The sequence below is a fragment of the Diceros bicornis genome, chromosome 10 (genome assembly GCF_020826845.1).
Source record: "Diceros bicornis minor isolate mBicDic1 chromosome 10, mDicBic1.mat.cur, whole genome shotgun sequence".
In the NCBI taxonomy this organism is placed as follows: Eukaryota; Metazoa; Chordata; class Mammalia; order Perissodactyla; family Rhinocerotidae; genus Diceros; species Diceros bicornis.
The window spans coordinates 14,523,621-14,537,833 of NC_080749.1; positions in this window are offsets into that span (position 1 = coordinate 14,523,621).

Genomic DNA, 14,213 nt, shown 5'->3' on the forward strand with positions numbered 1-14,213 from the left:
TTGGGATCCCTGCTAATAGTTGGATTAATTTTTGAAAGGTTAGAACATAATATTTTCCTCTGATCTCCCAGTGATATCTTTGCAGACATTTCTCCCTGGGGAGTCGGGGGTCCTCCATTAAAGTAAATTCAGGTGAGCCCTCAATTTTACCAATAATGTCATCTTTTCTACCCAAAGTTATTCCTTTTGAATGGCCTGGGGACCCAGAAGCATTCTACATCCTACAGATGACCAGAGGACAAAAGCTTTAAAATATGACCTATCTTCACTTGTCCAAGACAATAGAATGCAGCAATGGCATGGGATTAAAAGAAAGAAAGAAAGGAGGGAGGAAGAAAGGGAGAGAGGGAGAGAGAAAAAGAGGGAGGGAGAAAGAGAGGGAGGGAACAAGAGAGGGAAGACTTTCCTCTCACTTTGGGAATGTGCTTTTCTACTCTGTAATATGCGTGTGCCTCAGGTCCTGAGACTTCTTTGAATAATAAAATCTCATTCATATCTCATTCCTCCACTAAGAGAAACCTTGTTGGTGACCTCCTATCTGAATTAGTAACTATTACAAATATAAAATATTTATAAAGAAATACACTTTTCTTACATAGAAATGTAGTTATAGATTGATTGAAGTGGTTACTAATTCATTTAAATTGAGTAGGTCTTTTAAAATGGCAAGTTATGATTGGCCTATAAATCATAACATTATGTGAATAAAATAAAAGTTTTCAGCTATCCAAGATTTATCTAATTTTATACTCAATCAGAAGCCCCATGAAGGGCTTAGACTAGATGATCTCACAAGTCTTTTTTAGTTGTAAAAGTCTGTGATTCAGTGTCTCAATATTATAAATTCCAGGTTTATTGAATCTGAATTCAAAAGGTTTTCCTGCCTTTAAAATACAACTGAAAAGTTATACTGTAGAGACTTTAGGAGCTGGAAAGTTTTCAAGTGTCCCACCTGCTTTTTCCTTCTTCTCTGCCTCTTCCTCCTCCCTGAACCTCTGTTGACTCACCTGTAAAGTGAGGATAGTAATACCTATCAGCAGAATTGCTTTGAGGATTAGAGAAAATGTACATATAGCACCTAAAACAGCATCTGTCATGCAGTGATGCTCAATTCATTGTGGATACTAGTGAATCTATTGGTATCTGCAGCATTTGCCAGTAGATATTACTTGTTAGGTTGATGCACTTGCCTAACCTAATTTCTTTCTTCTAAAATTACACAATTTAATGGTTAACAACTTTGATGTCACTTGTGGATTCAAATATCTGCTCTATAAGCAACTTACTGGCTGCATGATCATGAGCAATTTACTTAAGCTTTCATAAACTCTCCTCTATAAAATGGAAAATAACTGTACCAAATTAATGGACTTATTAAGTAAGATAATGCATGAAAGTCTGTTTTTCCTCCATATTTTACCCCCATTACCTAGTATAGTACCTGGTATACAGTAAGCACTCAATAAATACTAAGATTTAACTATGGTATAATTTTTCTATTATTTAATTATAAATTAATATTATGTATATTATCCATTTATCTATCTATCATCATCATCAATGAACTTGTTCTATTTCTATCTCACATCTTCTTTGCTTTAGAAGTAGTAGTTACATATTTTAACAAAAGTGGGTTTTGGTTAGATCCAAGGCTGACACGGGGAAGTGATGTCTACTGATGATGTCATCTATTCTGCTTAATTATTCCTTTGTTTAAGAGGTATTTACTGAGCAGCTGTTATGTGTCAGGCTCTGAGGATACAATGGAAAGCTAGAAGACACACAATCCCTGCTATTACAGAGTGAAGAGTTGATGAGAGAGAGACTGATGTTAATCATAGAAGGACACTAACAAATGAACAATCGTATAACTTTGTCAAGGACCATGAAGGAGAGATAACACAGCTCTATGAGGGGGCTTTGACATAGGCAAGGAAGGAGTTGAAGTTTGCAGGAGGAATAGCAGAGGATGAAGAAGCCTAGCTACATGGGAGGTTTATATGCCATGTTATGAAATTAGGTTTTATTTTAAATTTAATAGGAAGTAGGGAATAGTGCATAATGAGATTTGTGTTTCCAAAACCTTACCTTGATGACCATATGGAGAGTAAATCAGAATGAGACAAAAGCATACAAGAAGATGTTAAATGTCAATGATTCACATTGTATAAAATCCTAAAGGGATAGTCTCCATCGTGATTTTTTTTTTGAATCTCAGAAAAAAGTTAGGTCGATGCCTTTTTCATAGGCACCAAAAAAGTAGAGGAAGAGAGAACCCCTAATCATGTAAACCTTTCCTTTTACAGTTAGTGTCAATACTAAGGACTAAGAGATACTACATAGGCCTCTGAATTTATCATTCTCCTCTGCAACTTTTGCTGTGACCACAAGAGAACAAGGCTATCCATGTTTACTGCCTTATGTTATGGGCAGTCACATGCCCTCTAATTGGAGGGTTGCATGCTAAGCCAATGACCTGACCTCATAAAACATCACTGGTTATTATACTGATGGGGCTAGGCTACAATACAATTAGAGTTATGAAACTCACCTCTAAACCTTAGGTCCAACAAGGACAGAAGAAAGAAAACCACCTCTAGCTAGAGAGCTTTCATAGCAACCAACCTCTTAAAGCGATAAGGTGGTGAGTTTATTCATATTTCCCCCTGCAAATATTTATTCAACTCTTATTATGTGCTAGGTACCTCCTAAGTATTAAATGTTGAACTAAGCCTGGGCTTGAGGGAGACATCTGCTACGTCATGTGATTTAAAAGGAAGGGCTAACATTTATGAACCTGCTGTGTACTTGGTATTTTATACAGATTATATGAATTGGTCATCAAGACAATTCCACAAAACAGAAATTATGATCTCCACTTTTGGGGAGTTAGGATTTGAATCCAGATCCATTGACCACAAAGTCCTTGCCCTTCCATTACACTATGCTCTTCACCAAGAAGGAGCCCCTTTTTCAGAGATAACTCCCCAAGAAGAGGAAGCTGCCAAGACTCATCCTCTCTATAGTGCCCTCTTTTTAAAACCAAAACAAGATTTCTGAATCTCAGCACTATTGACATTTAAGACTGGATAATTCTTTGTTGTGTGGGGGCTGTCCTGTGCATTGTAGGATGTTTAGCAACATCCCTGGCTCTACCCACTACATGCTAGTAGCACTCCACTTGTGATGACCAAAACTGCCTCTGGACAGTGCCAAGTGTATTTGGGGAGCACAATCATCCCTCTAAATTACTCCTTTTAGAGAGTAAAGGCAAGAGACCAAAGGACTGAACCCTGAGGTCCCCCAACATTTAAAAGGAAGGCCAGAGGAAGAGAAGCTATTGTGAAGAACCAAGAGAGGAGAGTTTCAAGAAAGAAGTGGTTGGCAAAGTCAGCTGTTTCAGAGAAGTTACATAAAATGGATAGAAAAAAAAAATCTTTGAATTTGGTGATGAGGAGGTTCTTTGGCAACCTCAGGGAGGTAAGTTTCAGATGACTAGAGGAGGAGGAGGCAGAAGCCTGGAGGTGGACAATAAATAGAGTGCGTGGGATAGAGTTAGTGAGAGTAAACTCTCCTTTCAATAAGCTTGAGAATACTGTAGAAGTAATGCTGTGCAAACTTGGGGCCCAGAACTTGACATGGGAAGCTTCTACTTTCTGTATCTTGGAATACTCTCTCTGGGAGCCCCAAGCAACCATATAAGAAGTCCGACCACCATGCTGTGATCACAGTCCCAACTGAACTCAGCCTTCCACCCATTCCCGCCAAGTGGCAGACATACAGTTGAGGTCACCTTGGAGCCTCTAGACCAGCTCAGCCACCAGCTGAATACCACTGCTCTGAGAGTAATTCCTAAGGATGAGTTTTGTGCTATTAGCATATGGTGGTCAAGCACTCGGATTCTAGAGCCACACAGACTCGTTTAATTCTTAGCTTCTCTGCTTCCTAGCTGTGCAAAATAGGGGTTGTTAAAGGTCCTAGAAGTGTCAAGATTGAGTGAGATGCATTTATATAAAGTACTTACACAGTGCCCGGCACAATAAATGCCTGCTAAATGTTAGCTCTTATGTAAACCACGAGTTTTTCCATTAAAGGACAGCAATTCATCACATTCTTTATAAAATGACTCTGACTTTGACTTCATAAAAGTTTGCACTAATTTCAGCCCTCCCAACTAGCAGGACTAATGGGACCTTCTCCCCTCACTTTCTGCTTCTTCACAATCATAACCACAAGTCTGTTCCTGTTGGTGTTGCCGCTTCCAACCTCCGGTTCTCACTGTTTGACCTACAGACCTTCAGACACATGCACACACACACACACACCAAGAGAATGCCTCTAAACCACAAGTTCTCCTGTGGGAAACGTGAGGATTAAAGGATTGACTTCTGAATATCTTTTTAGCAACCACGAAACTTTCAGTTCCAATTTGTGTGACATGTGAAACATTCCTTTTGGAAATAACTAGAAAAAAAGAAAGAGCTAAGCATTAAGAATAAAAAAGAAAAAATAGAGTATGTAGAGAGCAAAGGAGGAATAGAGATTTCATAATGAAGCACTAGGAACTCTGAAAAGAAATTGAAAGAAAGAAGGAGATACCTATTTCTGCCAGAAAGCAAAGGGCTAAGCTATGTGTGTACAGGGCCAAGGGCAGAGCTGAGGCTATAACCTTGGCTACCAGACAGATATTTCAAATACACCAAATTAGCCATGAAAGTAGTCCAACACTTTTTCCGTCTCAGGCACCCAAGCTATTTCTGAACTCACAAGGGACCCAGGACCTTGAAGGTGGGAGTTAATAATTCTGAGTCATATCATTAACAAACATTGAACACTTAGGTAGAGAACAAGACACAGAGAGAAAATGCATATTATCTGAAAAACCAATTTACAAACATCTCATTGATCTTCCTCAGGAGGGAATTCCTGCAATGTCTCTAATAAGCAATGGGTGTTAAGATAAAATTAATTATACAGTAACTAATTTAAATGGTTGAAATGTCACCAGAAATTTTAGTGTGCTCTTTACTGTTTTACCTTCACAAACATAAAAATATGAGTGACAACCTCTGACCTTTAACCCCAATTTTCACATTGTCAGAACTTCCTTATCTTCCTTTTCGAGAAGAGGACGGAGGATTGATATTAGTGTGTGTGGAGGCTGGTGGGGGGAAGGGGCGATACTAGGGAGGGATGGACTTAGCAGAGTGGTAGCTGGTAGCCAGCTACTCCAACAGGATCTTTCCAATGCCATGGGAACAGGCTGACTTTGTAGAAACAAACTGATTTGCTACCTTTTGAGTATCACTCAAAAGGCGCTTAAGATATGTCTACCTTGCTGAGAGCTATTCCTTGTGATCACAGGGCACAGGGCCATGGACCAACTGCTTTATATTTGCAGAGGTTCCTCTGAGCATTAAAATGACTCCACCCAGCCCCATATGGACCTCCTCCCACCAATCAAGGCTTTTCATAGTGGGGGTCCAGTGTCAGTGGGGAATGGGAGGGAGAAGAGCCAGATCTCACATTCATAAAGGCCTAAAATTTAGACTTTTGACATTTTCTTCAAATAAAGTTATATAAAAAGTATACTTCTAGGGTGTTAAAATACTAATTTTTAAAATGTAAACATTTAAAATCTACCACATATGTGTACCCCTGTTCTGGCATCTCTTCATTTTTGGTATATCTGGATCCTCAAAAATGGGAGGGGTCTGGGTTCTTTCCATCTCTGGGAGGACCTGCTCAATCCAGCAATCACATATAGCTCTTTCCCCTCAAATACTGAAACTTCTCAAATGAAAGAGCTAGACTGATGCTAAGCTGAAAATGGGAGTGATAGGTGAATATGCAGTGGGCACATGCAGGGCAAGAGGAAGATACTAAATTCTATTCTTTTAAGTCCCACTAGAAGGTAAATCCCTCAAGAGCTGGGGCTCAGTCTTCCATCCCTATATCCCTAATTCATAGTACAGAGCCTAGAACACAGTAGGAATTCAATGCATGTGTGTTGAACGGATGAATGAATGAATGAATGAACAACACTAGCCTGAACAGATTATTCTTTATGCAATATATGTTACTGTCAAATTCAACTGCCTGCAAGGGAATCATTTGTCTATGGAGTAGGCAAATTTTCAATCTGAAGCTGACTTCAAGCCATTGCTCAGACCAAATGCCCAGCTAAAGGAACATAAATGATTCTTAATATCCTACCAGGGAAAGCATAAGCGGGAGAAGGAGATCCGCAGCTGGAAAGATCAGAGCATATTCCAAAACTAAAGAGAAATTCCTTTTGGATTCTCCATTATTCAGGATTACCTGGGCCTGGGTCACAGACCATTGGTGTGGATAATCAAGAATTGACTGCACGTGCGGATGTCAAGCCTACTTGAACTTAGGCATCCCCCAGTGGCCTGATCACAGCCTCCACTGCTCCCCACCACATAGAGCCCAGGGTAGGAATGGAGGTGTAAATCCACAGCAAGGCTTGGGGGCAAGGACCTCCTACTAATAACTCCAAAAAATTAGAGTTTCCCCCAGAGCTACAGGAATGAAGTAGAGTTTGTTACGAATCCGGCAACCGGAGCAAAGGTTAACAGGACTGAGGGCATCATAGAAGAAAGAATCAGGAGTTGTCTATGCCAGTTCCATTTTCCTAGTTACTACAACCTCAGAATTGTCTATCCTAATACATCACATGTATTAAAAGGGACAACTATGAGCAAAGTTGAGGAGCAGGGAATTCTGCTTTGGGCACTGCAGCCCCTTGTCCTCAGGCTTTGTCCGTGGCACTCGGCTTCCACTTGGGTCCATTAGCTGCTCAAGATCTTCTCCAGACAGCTTCCCCAGGCAATGATCCACATTTCCGGCCTCTCCTCCTGCCCCATAACCAATTTCCTGCTCCACAGTCTGTTCTGCCAGAGGCCTGCCCTCAGCTCTCAAAGGTTAAAGCTAGGATAATTCGATAACTTAATCTGGGCTTTCAGATGAATGTGTTAATGGATACTCTTTCTAACGAGTTTTCAGCAGAACTTTCCCTATTTATGTTGACCCATCTAATGGAGTGGTTCAGAAGGAAGGCAGCATTGGGTGGGGTTGGGTGCGGTCAGCCAGAGGGAGAATATTTTTGGGTCTGTGAACTGAGGCTTTCAATACACTTCTGCCTTCCTACGGCTGGATCTGTCTATCGAGGCGGGTAACGATCAGGATTTCCTGTACTGAGGGACAAGTCTAGGATGTCACTTACTATTTTTCTACACCAGGGGGTCCTGAGGGCATATTAGAGGCTTTCCATTTTATTATTCTAGTTTCCTGAGAGTATTTAGGCAAGCACAAGGGGAGGCAATTTGAGAAATTATACATAGCGTCATAATCGATACAGATGAAGGGACCTACCATGAACTAAAGATGCTGTGGCCCATTCTAGTAAGGGAGGGCATTGGGAGCACATAAACAGAGAGTCTGCCCCCACAGTTGAGCTTCGTAAAGGAGTCCTTAGCCTCATCAGAAAGAGTGAGATAATTTATAGGTTAACATTTTCTTTTAATGTGGATAGCATTTTCCTCATTTATAGTTAATTAGGTTAAGCATGCATGGGGAGCGAGGGAGAAAGGCTTTTAGTGATGCTCTAAATGATTAGTAATTTGAATAAAGTAAAGAACCTCTGAAAGATGGAGCAGTGGCACATGTTAAATAGGCTCTCTTCTAAGTGCTGGAATTGGCCCACTCTACTTGGGAAGATACTGTGGTAATTAAAGCACTAAGATAGATACAGAATGTGCTACATATTTGAGATGGTTTTTAAGCCATATGTACGTGTGATATAAATGACATCAAAACAAATGGCTGAAGACTGAATATGCTGGATATTTGGTATCCTGGGAGCCACCATGTTGAGCTTTGGCCCGGCCCTTGAGTCACACCAACTTGCCGGGGCCCAGGGATAAAGTGGCAGTGATGAGCAGGAAACATCCCATTTTGAGCTTCAGCTTCCTCATTTGTAAAATGGGAATAATAGCAGTGCCCTCCCGCACCTTGGTGTTGTCATTATGATTAGAGATAAAGTATGAACTTCACTTAGTGAATAGTGGGCACCAATAGGTTAATAAACAATATTGTAATAAGATCAATACCATCCCTCCTTTGTTTGACTGAATCAAACATTTTAGGCATTTGTATTCTTCCTTTTAACCAATCCAGACTCTTAGGTTTATGGCAGCTATCTCATGTAAACAAGGTAGCACTCCTAATGTATACAGTTTTCCCTAACACTAATCCAGTTGGAAGAGTTCCAAGTACTCTTCTTACCAATAATTTTCAACAAACAGAAATTAAGCAACAGAAAGTCTTTACCACAGTTTGCAGGGCATCACTTGTTTTTATCACACTGCATCAGCTTTAGGCATTCCTAGCATATCAACAAAACTTTATCTTCTATGTGTAGACAGGTAAATGAGTGTGGTGTCATGAAAAGGGCCCAAGAACTTTGGTCTGGTCCTGGCTTCATCACCCCCTGCTGTGTGGCCTCTGGCTAGTTTCCAGACTCTCTGAACCTCTGTTTCACTCTCCATAAAATGGGGACTGTCTTCATGATGTAGATAAAATAATTTAAATGAAAGAATTATAAGTTTCAATCCATGGATCAAAAAATTATTTTTCTAGACACAAAGTTTTAATGGCTTAAAAGGACTGCTCACTCCCCACATTTCTCTGCTTGGCTTCTCACTCAACTCTTTCTCCTTTATCAGCCTTCTGGTGAGGGAAACAATGAGATTTTGAGTGGAAAGAGCATGGGCTTTGGAGCCAGGGAGACTGAAATTTGAATCTCGGTTCTTCCATTGACTGGCCATGTGAGCTTTGGCAAATTGTTTAGCAGTCTGGGGGTCTCAGTTTGTTCCCCTCTAAAATGGCTAAAATAGCACAGAGCCCACTTCCAATGTTGGCACAAGGCTAAAATAAGAATAAAGAGGGCCTAGCCTATAGTTGGTATGGAGGAAGTTTTAGTTCCTTTCCTCCCAACAATCAAACAGGAAAAGAGGTGGATTTTTAAGACCTCCTCCCACCATGAACACTCACATAGTCCTCTGAAAATAGTCAATAAAAGGTTATTTTTAACTGTCTCTTACACACACACACACACACACACACACACACACACACCCCACCCTTCCCCTCTCCCACCTTTCCAATTTTCCCTGGAAATAAAGCCTGCATAAGAGTGAGGCCCAGACAAGGGGAGAGTATTTAAAAACAGTGTTCAGACCCTGGTGGGAAGGGTCATTGCCTTCCTGATTCTGAGCCACCCCACCCCCTTTGGGCAGCTGACCTGATAGGAGCAGGTGATATTTTTTTTCCCATTGTTTTAATTTAATCCTAATTGAATATATGGCTGGAGATGCCTTAAATGGACACTTTTTTTTCAAGTTCAATTTCCTCAGGGAGTGTACCCCAAGACCTCTCTCTTTGTGATAACTTATTCTGGTCAGCAGAGCCAGGGTCTATTTATTACATTTCCCGACCACCTCCCTCCAAAGTCCTAGCAGGAGGGGCCCCACTGCAGTTGCTGATGACTAGAGAATTACTCGAGTGTGAACTGTTTCACTGTCTGTCACTTTGCTCATTAGGCAAGTGAGAAAATGTATCTACGGCTCTGTCTCACAGTCCTCATTAGCTTAGTGGCACATTTTTACTTCCCTTATTTGTTTTAAAGATGAATGCATAAGAAACAGTATTCCTTTGGTGTTCCTCAGTATAATTTTAAGAAGCAAAAGCCTGGATAATCTTATTATCTTCCCAATAATTGTGTTGTTCAGACGATAGGGAAAGGTAATTGCCTCTACTGCATTTCCAGCCACGGTATAGGGGTGTAACTGTTTTAGTTGTATTAAGGATTGAAGTCCTCAGCATTGGGGTAAGATTGTGGTGTTTTCAGAAAGATGGTAAACCGATACTCCAATAAGGACAGCTAAATTAACTAATGAGCCTGTACCCTGGGAGTGTTATTTCATTTCCTTCCAATACTTTAGTCCTTGTAGGTAGAAAATATAATATTATTAGCACCACCTTTGTGTTAAATGTAATTCTATTTCCAGCTAGAGATTTAACAAAAGGTTTGATTTGGGGGGGCAGTGATGTGGGAGGGATATGTGGGGTACATTTAAGATTTCATTTTTATGGAGCATTCTGTGCAAGTATTTATGGTTGTTTATCATCTCTAGATTTATTTACTGAGATGATAAAACAGCTGAGATCATCCAATATCATTCAAGAGTTTGACATTCTGGTTGCCTTCTTGATAGAAATGTGTCAGCCTATTTCTTGTTTGCTGCTCTTGACTTGGGGTATTTAGGATCCATTTTTGTTCAGCCACATCAATGTTGTTCCAAATGCACTAGCATCTGTGTGGAGTCCCAGCCACAGATACCCTGTGGCTGATGATTTAAATGGGGAACGCCTGTCCCACAGGGCTAAGGGACAAAATATGCTACATTCTTTTCTTTACCTAAACTTAAAACTTCTAACACACATGTAGCATGTTAGAGTTGGCATTAGCTGCTAGCATCAGTTTACACATAGGTCTGCAAAACAGAACAAATAGATGAACTAGACTGGCAAAAATGCAGAATATGTTTCTGTTTATTTGCAATTTCAGATTGAGAGTCTTAAAATCTAAGAAGTGTGGAGAAAGAAGCATTCTCCTATTTTTTTTAAAGCTTGATTCTTTTAGTAACAATGCCAGCTAAAATGCCTGATTTTCAACTCCCTCAACCATTTTGTTCATTCAGAGAAATGAGAATGCACATAACCTATTCAAGGGAAATATAATGCATTATTATAATATGACTTGGCCCAAGTAGCTAATCACTTTTTATTAACACTTTTTGGCCCAGGGAGTTGGGATTTCTCCAAGCTGACTGTCAGGGCAGGGATTCTGGGAGTCTATATTAGTAATTAGCATTACAAGATCTCGACTCCTGGGGTGATTCAAATTAATACAAAATAAAAGTGCAAATTTCCAAATAGCTTTGAAAGCCATATCTATTATTAAATTTACGTTATTAAAGCCCTTTCCAGCCTGTATGACAGGAGTCCAAAGCAGAGAGTTTCCTTAAATACCTCTGCACAACTCATCTTGGACTCTTTAAAATTAAATAAAAGAGCATACAATGAAAGATCAAAGAATTTTCTGTACAATTGAGTTACGGCTTGGCAGTAAAGTTTTCCACCAAACGAAATCCCTACAAAGCAATATTAGTTTCATGGTCACAGTTGCTTTTGGACTTTCCTTGATACATTTGGCAGCTATCTTGAGAGCATCCAAAGAATCGCTGGCAACATCAATCACTCATTTCATGAGCAGGCGCTAAGAGGCGACAGGAGGGCGCTTGGCACATTACCATCTCTCCACCATGGAACCCCTCTCAGGCAGGAAAAAAGAGAAACGGTACAGCATAGAGACATTATGGAGTACTCGTCTTTGAATAAGGTTCTACTAATGTGTAAATAACCTGCTTTCTCTAACCATGTCTTTAGCAGACTAAGTAGTTAATTGTTATTGATCAGCTCTGCCCACTGTTCCAATATCAGTCATTATTGAAAATAATCTCAGTATCCTTCATTAAGCATGCATCTGTTTCCATGGGAATGCATTTTAAACACGGAGAGCTACTTGAGTGTTATTGGTTTCACTGGTTGTGCCAGCACTGAGGGCTGTGGTTGCCCAATCTGTCATAGTTAATCAACTCTCATCTCTTAACACTGGCTGCAGTTATCAATGAGGTAAGGATTAATATTCTGGGCGAAGCAGATGATAAATCATTTGTATATAATTAGTGTACAGCAAGGTTACAGCTGACATGAATTTTTATCTTAATTATGAGAGAAATTTGTTCCATTAATTTAATTTAGTTTGCATGAGTGGCTAGACACCTAACAAAGTTAATCTTACACCTGTCATTACAACATTAAGGAGAGAGCCTTGTGTTGAGGCGCTAGTCTCAGGTCTTCCTGCGATGAGGATAATCTTGTTCATCCTGATGTGAAAATAGATGATCGCAGACAGACGATGTAAAGCTGACTCCTTTTAAAGTTGGCTTCAGAGATTTATGAGGGAGTATTGGAGCGACTCAACTGATGCTGCAGCACTTTGGATCCCATCGTCCCCTTTCAAAATTACCTCTCTCCTGCCTTGTAAATCAGGTAGAAGGCATTGGACACAGGAAGATATTTTTTCTGTTTTTAATGTGTATATGTTAACTTTAGAGGTTTTGGCCAAAGAAAGCTTTGCCCCATGACAAACTATTGCATTTGAATCAAATGCAGTGAATTTAAGAAATGTGCATTGCTCTGGTTGTCTATTCTAAGTGCTTCATGTTTATGTTAAAATTGAATAGAATAATTCACATAACTCGATCTACTGTACAAGTGGTAATGATGCAGGCATCCTGAAGGCTACAGAATACTGCACCTCAACGCTGTACCAATTATCCAAGTAATTACTAAGTCTGATCAATCATATTTGATGGATAGATTAGGTGGGGCTGTTTATGCAGCAGAATATGATGTTCTTTATTTTCATAATGATTAGCTACACATTTAAGATAAAAAGAAAAAGACTTGCTAACCTGGCTTATTTAAAATGATTTCCTTATAGACCTACCTCTGGGATAATTATTTTGCCCTGGATGTCTGACCTGGTGTAGGGGAAATCCTTAAAGGAAAAGGGGCGGGAAGTCACCAAGTCACAATACAAAATCCTTGTATACAGTATGACTGAGGAATGGGTCCAGTGATGCTGAAACAGAACTAAAAATGGGATCATGGAAGAGCCCATTTCTGAAACTGCGCATTTTTACTATAAGCTCCAGTGTCCAAAGGAGTGGGCCTTTGCATTTAGGAAACCCCAAATCAGCCTGCAGCTGAAACGCTAATTGCACAGTAACTCAGATTAATGTATTGTAATATTAGTCCACAATTATCACTTGGAGATAGGGTCAAGAAGTGTATAGCTGGTTATTCACAAGAAATGACTGATTTAAAAACAAAGAGCTCTAATGGAATTCAATAGTGCTTTTCAGTCATTCTGCTTGGCATCTCTATTACCTGAGATGATTCACAGTCCATTATGGGAGCTTCCATGCTAATAGAATGTCTATCTTCTGTAATACAGACACATCAGAGCACTAACTGGGAATCTGTCACAATGAATTTCATCTAGATTTCACTTCATCTCTTCATGGACTGTAAAATTTGCTCTTGTACAATGCCTAAATTTACTGTGGGTAATTGAGAGAGATCTATAGATGCAGCAGCACTCGGTAAAAAGCAGTTTTCCAAAGATCTATTGTAAATTGTGCAGCTTTGCCTCAGCTGGGGAAAGATTATGGTGAGCTGAATCTCGCCTTTACTAATGAGATGTTTTGGTGAGTTCAAAAGGGGGGGATGCTTTAGGGGATTCTGCCACGTGGAAAAAGGAAAACAAGGAAGGCACCTATCTTTCACTTCCAGGAAAGCTTTGCAAAAGGGACAAAAATAAGTTTGGACACAGGCTTCATTACCTTCCGTGGGAAGTATAAATCAGGGCTACAATAGACATATTTTCCAAATCTGCCTGCATTTACTTGGCAGAAAAAGAATGTCTCATGCACGACCCAGCCTTCCAGGAGCTTACATTTGCCTCCTATTGCAGCTGCAGGTAGAACAAATTCCATCTCTCATTTGCTAAACCTTCTGTTTCACAGATTGTTAATCCTAACTAAAATATTTGGTATTAAGCTATCTGCATGAATTGTTGATAAAGAATTAAGATAACATTTGAGCTATTAAATATAATGTGTGGTCATATTTTTTCAATGGATACTTGGGTTACTGCTCATAAAGTATACACGCTAACCCTTTTTTTCCCCTTCAAATCATCTCCCTTTCTTTATTTTACTTATACCCATCAAAAGCTAAACAGAATCACTGGGTGCCCTTAACAATCGTAGGGTTTAATATTCGTTAGCCAATTAGAATTGTGATATATTCTATAGCTTTTTTCCTAAGCCAGGAACTGAATAATAGCATCATGCTTCACTGGCAGTGAAGTGAGCTGAGCCTTTACATTAGGAGAAAATCAGAATGGTATGACTGCAGTTCATTACTGAAATAGGTAACTGATGAACTGAAAAGACAAAGGGCATTGTTAAATGAAATGTCATTATTAGAGGTGC